This window comes from Aptenodytes patagonicus, chromosome 4, assembly GCF_965638725.1.
Source record: "Aptenodytes patagonicus chromosome 4, bAptPat1.pri.cur, whole genome shotgun sequence".
Lineage (NCBI taxonomy): Eukaryota > Metazoa > Chordata > Aves > Sphenisciformes > Spheniscidae > Aptenodytes > Aptenodytes patagonicus.
Window position 1 is genome coordinate 23,376,408 of NC_134952.1, and position 19,117 is coordinate 23,395,524.

A 19,117-nucleotide genomic window follows, 5' to 3' on the forward strand; every position below is an offset into this window, starting at 1 on the left:
ATCACTGAGACAAGATTCAGGATCTTCTATAAAGAATTAATTTTTTTTTTTTTTTTTTTTTTTTTTTTTTTGTCAGCACAGTTCTCAGTTGATAATGTCTGAAGATAGCATATGCTTCTACCAAAAAGGATATTAATAGGCTTTCAGATTTCTTAGGGAGTCTATATTGCAGTTCCCTTAGACACTAGAATAACTTGACTTATCAAAGAAAAAACACATTTGGATGCTGTTTCTTTAGAAACAGATGAGAGAAGTAGAACCGATGGTATATGTACTGTGCTGTGCTGTGATGTAAATCCCTGATTCAGGGAAACCTTATGGGGATATTTTACAAATGGACCATTGGTTGCAAAGATGCATATGCTGGTTATAATGCAAAATAGAACAGAAACAAGCAATGTAAGTAGTCATTCCTTCTTTCCCTCACATTCTACAATCCTTATTATCTAATTAATGGCTTGAATAAATGTTGTGACAAAAAGGAAAGAAAGAAAGAAAAAAAAGAAACTGTACATTTTACTTTAAAAATAAAGAACCTCAAGTGGATCTGAATAGGCTTAGACCTACTAAAGGTCTTTGACAGAAACACAGTAAAATATTGGAACACAAAATTGAGAATCAGGTTATAGATACTAAAACAAACTCTATTTTGAAAAGCTAGTGAAGACTAGACTAATTAGATACCCTTCTCATCATTATTTCCTACCAATACTTACCTTGAACCAAGTTTCTAAATTTGCAAAAAACTTTTGAAATCCAAGTAATCAATCAGTTTCAATATTTCTCAGACCACTTTCTGCCAAAGGACTCTTCATCATCTATCATGTCTGTCATACCAAATGCTTGGCTGGAGCACTCAGCGTATTTGACCACCAATAAAAAAATCATAGCGCTGGACAAATCTGTCAAGCTTATCAGCAAGGTTGAATTCCCCCCGTAATAAATGCTCCTCCTGACACATTTAGATTTTCTTTGCCAGATTTTTATTTTAATTCAGCTGCTGAGTAGGGAGCAGTTTGTTTTCAATTTAGACTTCTAATGTTACATAATATTTAATAACATTCTGCTATTAGTTATAATCATTTCAGAAACTGCACATGCCATTTTACATGGCACAATTAAATGACTGTCTGTTTGTGTCTTCATATATAGTAAGGCAAAAGGAATCTCAGTACCTCTAGTGACAGAAAAATAAAATAACCTGGCATAGTCAGGCATAGTAAGGGGAAGAGTCAGTACTTTTGAGAGGATAAATATGTCATCTTATGCAGAGATGAATAGTTGAAGTAGGGCTCATACAATTTCTGACAGAAAGTACTAGAATATAAATTTATGTTTTCCTATGAATGGAAATATTTCTACAGAAGACTGTAGTGTGTGTGTGTGTGTGATTAATTAATTCTTTATTCTCCTGCTTTTCAGAAAAGAAAAAAAAAATTATGCATCCATGTTTATAAGAGGATGTGACTTTAGACACCGCTTGAATTAATTACTTCAACATAGTTATGTTAATATGGAGGCTGTTACATAATGTATTCCCCCCCCCCCGCCCCCCCCCCCCAATTTATGCTCAGCAATACCCTTAATATCGTTATACTTTGCTGTTTGTCAACCTATACGAACTCCAAAACATTCTTGGGAAATTCTTTTCATTGAAGTCCTGTATATAAATATTCTAAAGGTGAGTTAAGAACCCATGGGAGAAACACTAAAAATAACTGAAAAAGAACAAAACTTGTGTTAGAATTGGCTCAGAACATGATGTGTTAAAGGAATTTGCACAATATTTTATTGAATGTCATGTCAGAAAAAAATCAGTAATGTTAATTAGAAGCCTAGGGCAGACTCAAAACATGCAATGTTCTTTTGTAAGTGTTGGTTAACAATTTAGTAAGATGTGATCAGATATCACTAGATATCAGCAGTAACTTTTGCAGGTTCTGTATAAAAAAATACATGGATATCAATGTCACTCATGACTAAGGTAAAGTATCTGCTTGATTAACCTCAAAAATTAAGTGCATAAAATTTTGAGGGATTTTCAGGGATTTTCCATATACTGTATAGTATTGTATATTTTGACTAGTGTCAAAGATTGATTCAACAAAATACTTAATAATGCTTAGCCTTATTGAGGTTTAATAGTCACATTATGTCCTGTAAAACTACTCAGCAAAATGCATACTTCAAATCCTTTGCTGTGTAGCAGGTAGGTAATTTACTGATATCTAGGGAAAAACATGTCTAGTCCTCAGATAAAAGACAAGGAAACATCTGCTTTTCTTATTTCACTGAGTAGTGGTTTAATATACTATATAGAAATGGGTATTAGAGACTGAAAAGGTGATTTTACTGCTTAAGAAACACCTGGAAAATTTTAGGGTTTCTTGGAAATCTGATATGGTTAGAATCAGCAGGAGTAAAAGAAACTACAAGTGATTCTTGAAAGGGTAAATTCTAACTAAATTACAGTGGCACTGAAAATCTGAAGAGCTGCCCCTTCATCCCCAAACTGACAGATGAAAACAGATGGGCATGAAGATGGACATCTTAGCAGCTCTGGAGATGCTGGAGAGTATGTAGGACCTGCTTCATTAATAAAGAAATACATGACCACTTTTAATAGCCCTTGACCATTCTACTAGTGAAAAAGAATATGGATATAACCCTTTGTGACAAAAATATTGAAAAGGAAATCTATAGCCATATTATTCCTTTCTGATCTTTTGGTGTCTTCCCCCCCCCCCCCCCCGAGGATGGTTTTGGGTGAAGGATGGTGTTACTTGTTTTTTGGGGGGAGGTTGGAAGGAGATAAAGGGTTGTTGCTATTTGTTTAGACGCAGCACTAAAATTGTATCCTTGTATAAAAAGTGCTAAGTGTTACTAAACAGCACTTACTTTGTGTCAGTGTTGTTATTGCACAGTGCTACATGTTTAAATTGACAACGACTACTACTTGCTAGGAACAGATACAGCTGTTAACAGTTTCAGAACATGAAACCTTTTAACACAAATTAAACCAGTTCATAGAAGTGTGTGTGCACAGTTTTAAAAATCCTAACTCTATTTTTTTCTTTATATAAAATCTTCCTCTGTGCTTTTTTGTTTGTTTGTTTGTTTGTTTGTTTGTTTTAGCTTGATATTGCTCCAGTGTGAAAGACCTCTTCAGGGAAGGATAAACCAAATGCCAGCTATAGCAGATGAAATAATTATGAAGATCAGAAAAAGTAGATATTAAAGAGTTGTGAGAAAATTTAGTGGCTTTTTTTAAACTCTGATTTCTGTTTCTGTATGTCCTGGCACACTGTCATGATATTCCTAGTCTCTAGTGATACATGGGGTAGCTGCAGAAGCTTGGCATTGCAATAAAGAGATGAAACCAATAGCTGCCTGGGTCACCCTTTGGGGTTCTTTTTAGCTTTGTCTTTATTCTGGTTGTGAGCAAGAAAGGTGGTCTTATGATGATTATGGATTCTTTACTTTTGTTTTTGGGAGCTATGCCTAAATTTCATATTTATTCCAAACAAGAAATAGTTTTGTTTTATTGATATGTGAAGGGATCCCTATGATGTGATCAAACTTTATGAAGCACAGTTCTGAATCATTGGATAAAACTTATTCTTTAGAAATAGTGTTCTCAAACTGCTTTTGTAATATACCTCATTCATAACCTAAGAGATCCATTCATATGTAAATGACTATTGTGTACATGGCTATTACAACTCTTGCAAATCTACCTGTGCAATGAAGAAAGTAGAAATGAACATATTCTCCTACGCAGTCACTTAACCAACAGTTGTCCAAAGCCATTAAGAGGCCTTCAATAAACACACAAATAATCAGTCAGCTAATTAGTAAATAATGCTTAAAAAAAGGTTAGAATAAGTCATATTTTAAAAACTTAAATTCAGGGAGATAACCTTATAGAAGTGATTTGTTTTATAGTTATGGAATTCTAGCAGTAGATGTTATTCAAACTTAAAACAATACTCATACTCATACTCTTACTAATACTTGGCTGCTGGAGAACAAAAGGTAAAAGAATGATCATAAACATACCAAGACTAAAAGTTAAGGTTTCAGCCTACTTCTAAGTGCACTGGTTTTGGCTGGGATAGAGGTAATTTTCTTTATAGTAGCTAGCATGGGGCTATGTTTTGGATTTGTGCTGGAAACAGTGTTCATAACACAGGGATGTTTTTGTTATTGCTGAGCAGTGCTTACACAGAGTCAAGGCCGTTTCTGCCTCTCACCCCACCCCACCAGTGAGTAGGCTGGGGGTGCACAAGAAGTTGGGAGGGGACACAGCTGGGACTAAACTGAACCCAACTGCCTAAAGGGATATTCCATACCTTATGACATCATGCTCAGCATATAAAGCTGGGGGAAGAAGAGGGAAGGGGGGGCATTTGGAGTGATGGTGTTTGTCTTCCCAAGTAACCGTTACGCGTGATGGAGCCCTGCTTTCCTGGAGATGGCTGAACACCTGCCTGCCCATGGGAAGTAGTGAATGAATTCCTTGGTTTGTTTTGCTTGTGTGCACGGCTTTTGCTTTACCTGTTAAACTGTCTTTTATCTCAATCCACGAGTTTTCTCACTTTTACTCTTCTGATTGTCTCCCCCATCCCACTGTGGGGGAGTGAGCAAGCAGCTGTGTGGTGCTTAGTTGCCAGCTGGGGTTAAACCACAACACTAAGCTTGTCAACTCCTTTGTATGTATTTGCATGGGTATCTTCCCCTGGTCATATTCTCAGCTGTTATAAAGCTGTGTGATTCAGTGGAATCTATTTGAAATCATGTCAATTTGCACTAGACAAAGGTTTGGTCCAGGACAGGTAATAAAACAAAGTAAGATCAGATTCACCTTGGTATCTATGGGATACCAATACTCATTCTTGAGCATTTACTCACCTTTTAACCTCACTCTTTTCCAGATTGTTATGTACTGCAATAACTTTACTATTTCCAGCAGATTATTATGAAAAAAAAAAAAAAGCCCCAAAATAATTTTTGCAATGAGTTTAGACTAGTTTAAGTTCTAAAGAAGTTGAGGAAGAAAGAAAGGATATTACTGGAAATTAGAAAATTAGGAAAAGGACAATCACCTGAAGAGAAAGTTAAAGGCGAAGATCAAAAATTGTAAAAAAACCCCAGAAATAAAAAGGTATTTCATACAAGCTGATTGTGAATCTCAAAATTTCTACCTTTTGTCTGCTTATTTTCCGAGCAGATATTCTCAGTGACTTTCTGTTTGCAGTCTGGAAGGAAAGCGATTTGCTCAGTCTACTTTTGTTACTCCTCTTCTTACCTTTCAAGATTGTTTCTTTTCTTCCTGTCTTTAGCAATTTTTATATCTTTTTTTTTTTTTTCTTTTTATTTGAATGTCTTTCAATAAAGATGCCATTCAGGATTTCATTTGTATAAGTCACTATATTGTTTAAAAAAACCCTCAGATTCACTGGAAGGTACAAATGAAGACAGGGAGGTAGGGGAAGTAAATGATGGAGAAAAAGGGGAGTGAAAGGAGGCATTTTGTATGTGGATTTACCTGTAATATAATGTCTAAAACATTCACTGGGATTATACGAGGAAACTTGGATTACAGATCCTGCTCATTATTATAAACTAGTTAAATATTAATTGGAATAGTAACTGCATTTCCCTGCTATAGGTTCTCTTGCCATACTTGCCTTTTCCTCATTCAGGAGGGGCATAATTAAAGGGAAAAAAATCAGTATTGCACCATTATTATTACTACTCTGCCTTGTACCTACTGAATTCTCTTGTTGCATTCAGCATCTGTATCACTTCATAGGTATGTGTGGAGTACTTGCTCTGCTCTTTCTCCCTAGTGGGTAAAGGCTAATTTCTCTTTCCTATTGGTTAAACCAAACAAGCTAAATAGCATGGAGTGTATGATAAGAAAAATTCATCCTCAGATGTTATGCCTAATATCTTCATAAATCTTCTTTCCTGGTTTAGCTCTCATTACTGAGCGAAAGAGATAATATATCGCTTTGGGAGGTTTTAAGAGCATTTCTCTACTAGTCCATCTAATTTAAAGTGACTTTATGCTAGGAGCAATGTGTAAGCAAATCCCTTCTGTTACACTAAACATTGTAAACTGTGGTACATAATAAAAATGGTAAAATAATCAGGTCACCATTTGAAGAGTCAACAGTCACTGATGTGTCTCTGAAAGACTTCTGTTTCATTTTACCCAAGAAGTAACTGTGTCAGCTATGTGGCAGCTGATGATATTTTAATGATGACCACTGCAACCTCAAAAATACTTTAAACAATATCTTCAAAAAGGACTACTGACTACCCAGTTCATTTTAATGAACACCATACTCATGCTATAAACCGCAACTCTTCTTAAGCAGAAGTGTTTTATAATGTCATATTCATGAAAAAGAAATTCAATGGGTGCCCTGAAATACAGACACTTTCTCTGACACATGAAGTCCTCATTCATTAAATGCTTGCCTTACTCTAGACAACTGATATGAGCTGTTAGGAGACAAGATACTTCCAAGTCAGATGGAGTCAGTGGCTATGTGTACATTAGCAAGTAGTGTACATAAGTGGGAATGGGTTTAAATATCAAAACAGTTGGGGGTGAAGACTTGAAATCCACACTGTATATATTGCAGGAGCTTCTGACTTTGGATTATCTCTAGTTGGGTCCCATAGGCATAATGCATGTTTAAACCTAGAATGCATTAGTTCTGCTCCTGAAGCAAATATTGTAGTTTACCTTCACCTGAAAGGGATCCAGTTCATGCACACTGAAACTGCTCCGCAGTCAAAGCTAGGCACAGTATGTGGGGACTACTGGGAGATTCACTTTAAAAGTACGCTGCTGGCCTTCACTGAATTATCTGCGTAGAAGTATCCACGAAGGCCACTCCTATGCTTCTGAGCTATATTTACATACTTTAAGTTTTACTGGACGTAAAGATCTGTCTGCACCTCTCAACTGCTTGGCCATTGTAACAATGGGTTTGTTCCTTTATTGTTTTGTATGTCATGATACTATTTATGTCTGAACAGACTAAGTGTACACAAAATGCAAAATGCTGAAATACTGCATGGTCACAATGAAAGCAATCAATATTTTTTTGCAGTTACTTTGCCTTGGTTCTGTAACTGCTAAAAACATTGGTAGTGGAAACTCCCACCATTGTCTATTAGTACAGACTTTGTTTCCTTCATAACTCAGACCATTACCAGGGCAGCTTTCTTAAGAGAATCAAAGAATATGTCAAAGTTACAAGACCAGATTTTTCATATGAGTTATGTGTCAGTTTTGTTGACTGTTCAAAGTACTTTTCATTCACCAGATCTTCAAAAATTAGTCTATTTGATGCATTTAATACTCTACGAGCACAGGGTAACTCATACATTGCAACAACAGTTTCATAATAACTTCTTTTCTTCTTCCTAAGCAGATGTGAAGATGTTACATACAGGTGACAAGTTCATTTGATCTCATGACAGTATAAAAAATCCCAAAGCTGGGGGGAAAAAAAAAAAAAAAATTGTCTCTAAGTATTTAACTTCTACTTCCCAGAATCTGTCAGTTACAGTTCAAGTTTCTGTTTTCTATTTTTTTTTAATAACTTTCAGTATGGTCCACTCATTTATGTGTTGTTGAGAATTTGATTTAATCCTTATCATTTATGGGAAAGACACCAACAGATAACCTCAGAGTTGTGTGTTTTAATCACAGAATTATATAACACATGTTTTATTAATGACCTAGTATAAAAGTTAAAGGACAGTTAAAAATGTAATGCATAAGGTACTACTGTACAGATGCATAACAGAAAGATGACTGTTACCTCAAAGAGCTAAGTACAAATCATAATTAAAAACCAGAACAGATTGATATAACATACAACAACATCTAACAACAAACACACCCAAGCTCTATAATGATGTGAGGTGAGAACTACCCAGAAATGCCAGGGCCCATTAAGCAAAAAAGGAAATGATAGGGCTGATAATTCATATCTAAAAATGAGGATTTTTTTGTGATTTTTGTAGCCATCCACACACTTAAAGGAACAATGCATAACAAAACCAACTTTATACTGCACAAGGAGAAAATACAGAAGACTTGAACTCAGCACCAATTTGCCTTGCACTTGCTGTATTGTTTGGAAGAGTTTGCAGGGATTACAATTGTTATGATGAAAGCAATTAATCTCTTTTTACATGCTGATTACGTTAATTTGAGAGGAAGACAGTGTATAAGAAATAGTGGTGAGAGATACACTTTCAGAGGTGTATTTTCAGAGTAGCACCATATTTTACAAAGAGTTGATGACATTATTGTGCATATCTAGTTATTTTACAATGCACGGTCAAATTTTGTATGGGACAAGTATACATCTATACGGAAAATGGATGGATATGCATAGATTTGCCCTGTACTACAATTATTCTTGATTAAAAACAACAAGAACAAAAAAATTCAAATTTATATCTGTTTCTATAGTGTAGCCAAAGCAGAGGTGTATGAAAATTATGATTTACAAGTGGGTTAATCTGCATATAGGTAATATAAGCTTGTCTCCAACCCAAATATGTGTACTATGAGTTTTCTCACTTTTACTCTTCCAATTCTCTCCCCCATCCCACCAGAGTGAGTGAGCGTCTGTGTGGTGCTTAGTTGCTGGCTGGGTTTAAACCATGACAATGATACATTAAGTGGTATCATACAGCTTGGGACTCTGGCTATTCATTGCCAGATGATGGGAGTAGAAATAGCAAATTAAAAAATATAGCTAATATTATGTCATCATTTTGCTTCCACTTATTTTATGTATTTTCTCCTAAACCAATCACCTTTAAAGAACAGGCATAAAGTAAACACATAGCTGCTGCAGGAGATGTAATAAACACACATAACAATGATTAACCATCCTAATTCAACATTTCTGAAAGTTTAAAAAACCAAGGTTACAAAGTTAGAAGATGTGGGAATTGAAATTCAAATGTGGTGCAGCATAACCAAAGTGAGATTTTTTTCCTAGAAAAATCCTGAATCTACCAATCCTTGGATTTTTTTTTGTTCTTAAAATATCTTCAGTGAACCTTTAAATTATAATTTGCATAACAGTAGTGTCTCTTAGCCAAAACTGAATCAGGGCCTTGCTTTTCAGGCATCATGCATAATAATAAGCAACCTTTGTACTGAAGATCTGATAATCTAAAGAGACAGGCTGGTAGGAGGAATAAAATTACTCCCATTTTTCTGATTAGGACTTTGGGTACCAAGACATCAAGTAGCTCAGTCAGAATAACATTAGGAAGTTGGAAAAAGTGTCAGGATCTGAAGTCTCCTCTTTCTGACTCACATTTCTGTCCATAGGAGAACATCATTTTTCTCAAATTATCCATGATTTATTGCTTTGTATTAGGCCTTAAATGTTTCAGTTTCAGCTTCACATATTAGTGAGACTTTGATTTTACTGTTGTAAGTCATTTGTTTATGGAGGATAACTGCTATGGAAGCCTTTCATGAGTACTTAATACATATACTTCAGAGATAAAGAGTACAAAGACACAAAGAGAAAAGAAATAAAACCATTGAATCATTTTTCTGTAACTTCTGAGAGACTTTCGTATAAACTCTAGTACAAATGATTACTGGTGGTACAGACAAACACAAAATTGATTATCCTTTCTAAGCATGGATATATATATTTCTCATAGAAAAACCTGACTATTAAGGAAAAACAAAAACAAAGGGAATTTATCCAGGTACTTGGAGGACGGAACTTTTCAGGATAAACTTTGTAAATTAAGATTCAGAGCATTTAATATTTCTTACCTCATTCTAAAATATAACATAATATACTTAGCCAGTTATGACGTAAAAGGAGGACATTTATTTTATATTACTTAGTAGGTATTTTAATAGTTAAATCACTAATTATTGTTTTGAAGCTTGTATACAATTACAGATTTGTTTTAAAATAGTCTTAATGAGGAGAAATCTATTAAATTATGTGCAACAGGAATTACCCACATGATTATAAACTAATATTCTGATTTACCAGAAAATCCAGACCAAAAGAAACTCCTGATCTTGGATTGCTTAAAAAGATAGACCTAATGTTAATAGGTTCAGAATAATATGCTTTTGTAAAAGTATGTCATTTTGTCAAAGTCAGACGAAATCATCGAGTAAGTGTACAACAGAGTGTACAACAAATGGAACACGGGCAGTTTGGTATGATTCTGTTCCAAGAAAATGCTGTGAGCAGAATTAAAAACAAATCTGAAAGTTCAAACTTTGTTGCAAAACAGAAATGTTATCTGCCAATCAGCTCTGTTATTAAACAAGTATCTAGGAGTTGAGACTTACTTGAAAACAAGTGGAAGTGAAGCAGGATGAACTGCAAGAAACTACATCGCCTTCGTGGCCCTCATTTGAGAAAGCATCTGAGCTTGTGTGTGTCTATTCTGACTGCATTCTAGTGTGAGTTTAATTTTAAGCTCCAATTTAATTCCCATTGACTTCATTGTAAAATGGTGGTTTTCTGCGATGAGACCCAAGTGCACGGAATGGAATCTTAACAAGCAGTGAAAGGAAGGCAGAAAGAAAAATCACATACTTGGAAACTAAGTGCTTGAAGGGCAGAGACAGAAATAATGAGATGAATGTGTGGTGTGAAGAAGAATGTGCACTGAAAGTGGAAAGCTAATGTCATTAAATATAGTATCATTTCTTGCACCTGCTGATTAATATATTATGTGATTCTTACATGCCAAACTTGTTTAAATTCTGTTACTGTCAAACATACTGTAAGCAAAAGTTAAAATGTATAGGATCTATGGAACAGCATAACATATCTCTGTTTGCATGTTTCAGAAGTCATCAGCCACAAAGCATGGCAACTGGGGCACATCAGCATTTACATTGCCATGCCTATCTTTTTTTTTCCCACTGGTAATTTGGGATATCATCCTTCTTCAGGAATGACTTTGGTCTTTTCAAAAATCTCATCTGTGCTCCTGGCCTAAAGGATATATGTGCAACCAGGTTTCACATAGTATATATAGATAGATAGTAAACATGATCATTTGCACCATATGATTCCTTCAGAATGCTTTGGTTGTTCTGAAAAATTACATGCTTCTTTATGTATATTAATTGTATTTTCTCATGTGAGGGACCACTTAGAAATACAGTTACCTTTTGCATATATAACAGTTCACTTACATTTATATCCTGAGTGATATTTATACAGCTTAACATCTATTGCTCACTGATGGAGTCTATTTGAAATAGAATAATTTCATATCATGCATTTGTATGTCATGTAATTATGAATGCGGTAAAGCTCATATTGCATATATTTATTAAAGTGAAAACATTATCTTCTAATTCTCCTTTAATATATTTAAAATATTTGCCTCAGACAACATTATTTCAATATTTGTGTGCATATGTGTGTAAATCTGTAGATCTGATTGCATAAAGAATGTGCTACAAAATGAGCTAAACTGCAGGGAAGCTTTAAGTTTCTTGAGTGGGTAATGGGATTTTATTATAACTGTTTAACGCTGACACTTGTACATAATATGTTCTTTGTCTCATAGATAAGAGAACAAAATTGTTTTAAAACTGAATTTTTCTTTTTTTCTTTTTTTTTTCCCCCAAAAAACACATAGAAGAAAATTTCAGGATCAAGTAAAGGCCATTTAGCTCATCAAGGATAGCTCTTTTCCTCAGGACTTTAGTCCCTCTGGGTGCCATCAGTTTTATGAAAAACTCTGGTGCTTTGTTTCTGCAGCCTTGGCTAGTATGTCAGACTATAAATTTATAATTTGATTAGGACAGGATATGTCTTCTTGCTTTTCTTTAAATGTATTTTATGACTGTTCCCTTTTTACTATCTATGGTAAAATAACACAGTTACTTAGTATACCATTTCACCAAAAACTTTTGACTTCTGACCTATAAAGATTTATAAGAGGTTTAAAAAAAGTATTTCTTGCCTTTTACATAGAAGTAGGCCCCAAAGATAAGCATATTTTAAAATGAATTAATTACCATTATGATCTGAAAAATAAGTCATTCTAACATGTCAGATCTACTTTCTTTCTTACTTTCACTTGTCTTTTTCTCTGTATAAGATTCAGCTCAACAAAGCTGTACATCTCAGAAATATTTATTAACTCTTCTGCTTTGTAACTTTTGAACTTCAGTTCTATTTAAAGTACATATAATGAAATTATAACATAGCGATAATCATTGAAACCTTACTGGAAATCATAGAAGTGTTTAATTTCTAGCTCATCTCCTCTTTTTTCAGAAGAATATAACAACAGCTATATCTTGGAATTTTAATTTACTTCTCCATTTTAAATGTTAGCAAAGGATCCATCATAACTCCTTCATTCCTGTAACGGACTCATACATTTGAAAAAAGAAAAAAATATTTAATTCTTATTTTGATCACTGAAGCTAATGTATGCATAAACTCACAAGCTGGGAAGCCTAGAGGGACTGAGCTTTTTGTCCTCAATACAGGCAAAAAGCCATGTCTGGGCAGCCTCATTTACATTAATTATAATGTTGCTTCACCATAGTTTCAATTACTGTTTTTTATTGCTTCAGCTGGTATTTAGTGGATTGTTTATGCCCTTGCTAGATTTGTTATTGATCAAGGACATATGGGATAGAAATTCTATCTGAACAATGCTTCACACTCTTCACCTAGCTAAGAAGGTCATTAAGCTCCCTGTCACTCACAAAACAGAGAGCAGCCCTGCCACTACCAGCAAATCCCAGTTATCACCTGTCTTCCCCATACTATGGTGTAGTCTCCAATAATGCACTGTCAGGTATAGTTCTCTGTGCCAAGAGAAATTGTTCCTACAATCACAGGCACGCTCTCTTCTACGCTTTGTGAGTGTGACAGATTCACTTTCAAGCTGGCACCTAACTGAGGTACTTTTAACCAAAATACTGCTGAGCCTCATTAGAATTTTTTAAACTGAGGAGATATTTTCTGTTTTAAACTCTGACTTAACAATTTTTGCAATGTATGTTACATCACAATATAGCTTTGTTTTGCTCTCTAAGTACATGCAAAACAACTAAAAGTTGGCAAGGTCTCAGGTTTAAGATGTACAATGAACTTGATTTCCAGGACACATTTATGTTTAGCAGAAGCCTATGTGTTACAAAGACTTTCATTCAAGCATTTAGGAATTCCATCTGAGGTTCCTATTCTAGCTTCTGCAAGAGGATATTTGGAAATCAATGGAACTGAATGAATTGAATTAGTGGCAACAGTATAGAGAAACCTGTCAAGCTTCACAGAAAGTTCTACTTAAACCACTACTAATCAGCAGACAATGTAAAGCTGGCATCCCAAACTATGACAAGCAGAGGGAAAAAAAGATTTTTGTAGATTCCCAAAGGCAATGGCAATGCAAATCCCATTTCTGAGTAAGAAGAAATTATATTAGGAATAACAGTAATGTTGTCATAGAATGGGATAGGTTATTTATGTATCAGAGCAGGACTCTGTAAAAAGTCATTCTAGGTGTCTATCTCACCTATGAACAAAATTTTACCTAAGTGGGTGTTTCTGTGCAAGTATGCTTGACCATCAAGGATGACCCACTGTTCAGTTGGTTATATCCCTAATGTGGAATTAATGGATTTTGCTTGTTTAATTAAATGTTAATGTCATTATACTGTCTTTTTTTTTTTTGGTTTTGTTTTGTTTTGTTTTTCCTCCCTGTCCTGGTTTCGGCAGGGATAGAGTTAATTTCTTTTCTAGTAGCTGGTAGAGTGTTTTGGATTTAGGATGAGAACAAAGTTGATAACGCACCCATGTTTTAGTTGTTGCTAAGTAATGCTTACACTAGCCAAGGACTTTTCAGCTTCCCATGTTCTACCGACTGAGAAGGCTGGAGGTGCACAAGAAGCTGGGAGGGGGCACAGCCAAACTGGCCAAAGGGACATTGCATACCATGTGACGTCATGCTCAGTACATAAACTGGGGAAAGCTGGCCGGGGGGGCCGCTGCTCGGGGACTGGCTGGGCATCGGTCGGCGGGTGGTGAGCAATTGTACTGTGCATCACTTGCTTTGTGTATTATTATTATTATTATCATATTATTATTATTATCATTTAATTTCAATTATTAAACTGTTTTTATCTCAACCCACGAGTTTTTCTAACTTGTGCTCTTCCAATTCTCTCCCCCATCCCACTGGGGGCGGGGGGAGTGAGCGAGCGGCTGCGTGGTGCTTAGTTGCCGACTGAAGTTAAACCACGACAGTCCTTTTTGGCGCCCAACGTGGGGCTCGAAGGCTTTGAGATAATAACAGGTTAACCGGAGCGTATTAAAGAACTTATATCTGTTAGTAGTTGTGGGTCACAATGTTGGTTTCTCTGTTCTCAATATTGATTTGTATAATCTGCATCGCGCTCTTTTTCCTGCTGTACATGTTAAAGATTGGTGTTGGGTTTTGCAGTTTGCTGTGGTCTGCAGTGAATAGTAATGTCTCGCTTGTGAGGTTTGTTTTTAGAACATTGACCTTGACGTTAGTGTGGTATGTAAACTTCGCAATGAAGCCGTTACTGTAGCCACGGAGATCATTTCGTGGAGACAACTAGCAATTGCAGTAACTTTTCTGAGAGTTTTTTTACGGAGGAAATACAGAATGGCAGGGTCACTACCTTCTTCTATAATGTTTCCTCCTTCATTACAGTAATTTTTCAGTATTTTGAACATCCTTGGGCAGTTAAGATACTTCTATTAATACTTCTTGGGAATACTGTTTCGGTTTTGTCTAAAGTTGGTAAGCAATTTAAGAATATCATCCAGAGATCTGTCCCAAGGCTGAATAATTATGAGTGGCAGGGTGTGTGGGACAAGATGGGCAGGTACCTAGGCCAATGGGCACCCCCAGTGTTTTGGAACTTCACCCCTGAGCAAGTGCAGAATCCTGAAAAGTTAGTAGAATATTTGGAAAAAGTATGCTGTCACCCTGGCAACTCCAGAGAGATGCAGCTCATTGCAACGTGCTGGGGCCTGGCCCATGCCTACCGAGCCCTGTTCAACACCATTCAGTGCCCTCAAAGGGAAGGGAAAGTCTCTGGCTCTGACAGTAAAACGACACGCACTGCGGCCACTCAGACCCGGGCAACGCGCCCTGCGGCCACTCCGACCCCAGCGACAGGCCGTGCAGCCACTCAGACCCCGGCAACAGGCCCTGCGGCCACTCAAACCCGGGCAACACGCACTACGGCCACTCCAACCCCAGTGACATGCACTACGGCCACTCAGACCCCGGCGACATGCACTGCGGCCACTCAGACCCCGGCGACATGCACTGCGGCCACTCAGACCCTGGCGACATGCACTGCGGCCACTCCAATCCCGGCGACATGCACTGCAGCCACTCAGACCCCGGTGACATGCACTGCGGCCACTCAGACCCCAGCGACATGCACCGCGGCCACTCCAATCCCGGCGACATGCACTGCGGTCACTCAGACCCCGGCAACAGGCCCTGCGGCCACTCAGGCTCCGGTGACATGCACGTGCACTGTGGCCACTCCAACCCCAGCAACAGGCCCTGCGGCCACTCAGACTCCGGTGACATGCACTTGCACTGTGGCCACTCCAACCCCGGCGACAGGCCCTGCGGCCACCCAGACTCCGGTGACATGCACTTGCACTGCAGTCACTCAGACCCCGGCAACAGGCCCTGCGGCTACTCGGAGTCTGGTGACATGCACTTGCACTGCGGCCACTCCAACCCCGGCGACATGCACTGCGACCACTCCAACCCCGGCAACAGGCCCTGTGGCTGAACCAAAGAACCAGCCTGTGCCGGTATCAGTCGCCCCTGTACACAAGAAGAAATCTTGGAAGCGGAAGTCAGCTCGTTTAGTAAGGGAGGAAGAAGCTTCTTCTAAAAGGGAACCGGAGGAAGAACTGTACGAGTACCCTGGAGAAGGGCCATCACGAGAACGGGAGGAGGAGACCCGGCCGCTGATCGGGGAGGAGGAAGAGGAAGAACTCATAAACGAGGCAGTGACCACCCGATCTCTATCCCTGAGTGAGCTGCGAGATATACGAAAAGATTTCAGCCGTCGTCCAGGTGAGCATATTGTCACCTGGCTGCTCCGATGCTGGGATAATGGGGCCAGTAGCCTGGAATTAGAGGGTAGGGAAGCCAAGCAGCTGGGATCCCTTTCTAGGGAAGGGGGCATTGACAAAGCAATTGGAAAAGGGACACGTATCCTCAGCCTTTGGAGGCGACTCTTGTCAAGCGTGAAGGAAAGGTATCCCTTTAAGGAAGATGTCATATGTCGCCCAAGCAAGTGGGCCACCATGGAGAAGGGTATCCAGTTTCTGAGAGAATTAGCTGTGCTGGAGGTGATTTATGGTGACCTGAACAATAAACAACTATCCAAAGATCCAGACGAAGTCAAGTGCACACGACCCATGTGGCGGAAGTTTATAAGGAGCTCACCATCGTCATACGCCAATTCATTGGCAGTGCTGACCTGGAAAGATGGAGAGGAACAAACAGTGGATGAATTGGCTAGTCAACTCCGGCAATACGAGGAAAGTCTTTCTTCCTCCATCGTCTCGGCTGTGGAGAAACTGTCCGAAAAACTGTCCCGGGAGATCCAGCAACTCAGAGAGGATAGGTCCTACTCCTCACCTGTACGGACCAGTATCTCGGCTATTAGAAGTAAGCGTTCTTTTGCTCAAGAGAGAGAATATAAAGGGTACACACCACGGGGCACCCTATGGTTTTACCTGCGTGACCACAGAGAGGACATGAGGAAGTGGGATGGAAAACCTACCGCAGCCCTAGGGGCACGGGTATGCGAATTGCAAGGGAAAACAATCACAGAAAGAGGTTCTTCCAGGAAAATTGCTGCTCCAGTTTCCAGCGGGCAGTTCCCCAGAGAGAGTAGAAGGGCTGATCTTACTCTTGATCTTAATGAAGAAACTTCTGACCCGTACGTACAAGAAATGAGAAATGAGTACTGTGATGAGGATTAGAGGGGCCCTGCCTCCAGCCAGGGGGAGGAAAGGGACAACCGGGTTTACTGGACTGTGTGGATTCGGTGGCCTGGCACGTCAGACCCACAGAAGTATAAGGCTCTGGTAGACACCGGTGCACAGTGTACCCTAATGCCATCAAGCTATATAGGGGCAGAACCCATCTGTATTTCTGGGGTGACGGGGGGATCCCAACAGCTAACTGTATTGGAAGCCGAAGTGAGTTTAACTGGGAACGGGTGGCAGAAGCACCCCATTGTGACTGGCCCAGATGCTCCGTGCATCCTTGGCATAGACTACCTCAGGAGAGGGTATTTCAAGGACCCAAAAGGGTACCGGTGGGTTTTTGGTATAGCTGCCTTGGAGATGGAGGAAATTAAACAGCTGTCCACCTTGCCTGGTCTTTCGGAGGACCCCTCTGTTGTGGGGTTGCTGAAGGTCGAAGACCAACAAGTGCCAATTGCTACCACCACAGTGCACCGGCGGCAATATCGCACCAACCGAGACTCCCTGATTCCCATCCATAAGCTGATTCGTTGACTGGAGAGCCAAGGAGTGATCAGCAAGACCCGCTCACCCTTTAACAGTCCCATATGGCCAGTGCGGAAGTCTAATGGAGAGTGGAGACTAACAGTAGACTATCGTGGCCTAAATGAAGTCACGCCACCGCTGAGTGCTGCTGTGCCAGACATGCTAGAACTTCAATATGAACTGGAGTCAAAGGCAGCCAAGTGGTATGCCACAGTTGATATTGCTAATGCGTTTTTCTCAATCCCTTTGGCAGCAGAGTGCAGGCCACAGTTTGCTTTCACTTGGAGGGGCGTTCAGTACACCTGGAACCGACTGCCCCAGGGGTGGAAACACAGCCCCACCATTTGCCATGGACTGATCCAGACTGCACTAGAACAGGGTGGAGCTCCAGAACACCTGCAATACATTGATGATATCATCGTGTGGGGCAACACAGCAGGAGAAGTTTTTGAGAAAGGGAAGGAAATAGTCCAAATCCTGCTGAAGGCCGGTTTTGCCATAAAACAAAGTAAGGTCAAGGGACCTGCACAGGAGATCCAGTTTTTAGGAATAAAATGGCAAGACGGACGTAGTCAGATCCCAATGGATGTGATCAACAAAATAACAGCCATGCCTCCACCAACTAGTAAAAAGGAAACACAAGCTTTCTTAGGCGTCGTGGGTTTTTGGAGAATGCACATTCCAAATTACAGTCTGATTGTAAACCCTCTCTATCAAGTGACCCGGAAGAAGAACGATTTCAAATGGGGCCCTGAGCAACGACAAGCTTTTGAACAAATTAAATGGGAGATAGTTCATGCAGTAGCCCTGGGGCCAGTCCGGGCAGGGCAAGAGGTAAAAAATGTGCTCTATACCGCAGCTGGGGAGAACGGCCCTACCTGGAGCCTCTGGCAGAAAGCACCAGGGGAGACTCGAGGTCGACCCCTAGGGTTTTGGAGTCGGGGATACAGAGGATCCGAGGCCTGCTATACTCCAACTGAAAAAGAGATATTAGCAGCATATGAAGGGGTTCGAGCTGCTTCAGAAGTGATCGGCACTGAAGCACAGCTCCTCCTGGCACCCCGACTGCCGGTGCTAGGCTGGATGTTCAGAGGGAGGGTCCCCTGTACACATCATGCAACTGATGCTTCATGGAGTAAGTGGGTCGCACTGATCACACAACGGGCTCGACTAGGAAACCCCAGTCGCCCAGGAATCCTGGAAGTGATCATGGATTGGCCAGAGGGCAAAGATTTTGGAATATTGCCAGAGGAGGAGGTAACGCGTGCTGAAGAGGCCCCAATGTATAATGAACTACCAGAAAATGAGAAGCAATATGCCCTGTTCACTGATGGGTCCTGTCGTCTTGTGGGAAAACATCGGAGGTGGAAAGCTGCTGTATGGAGTCCTATGCGACAAGTTGTAGAAACGGCTGAAGGAGAAGGTGAATCGAGCCAATTTGCAGAAGTAAAGGCCATCCAGCTGGCTTTAGACATTGCTGACCGAGAAAAGTGGCCAGTGCTCTGTCTCTATACTGACTC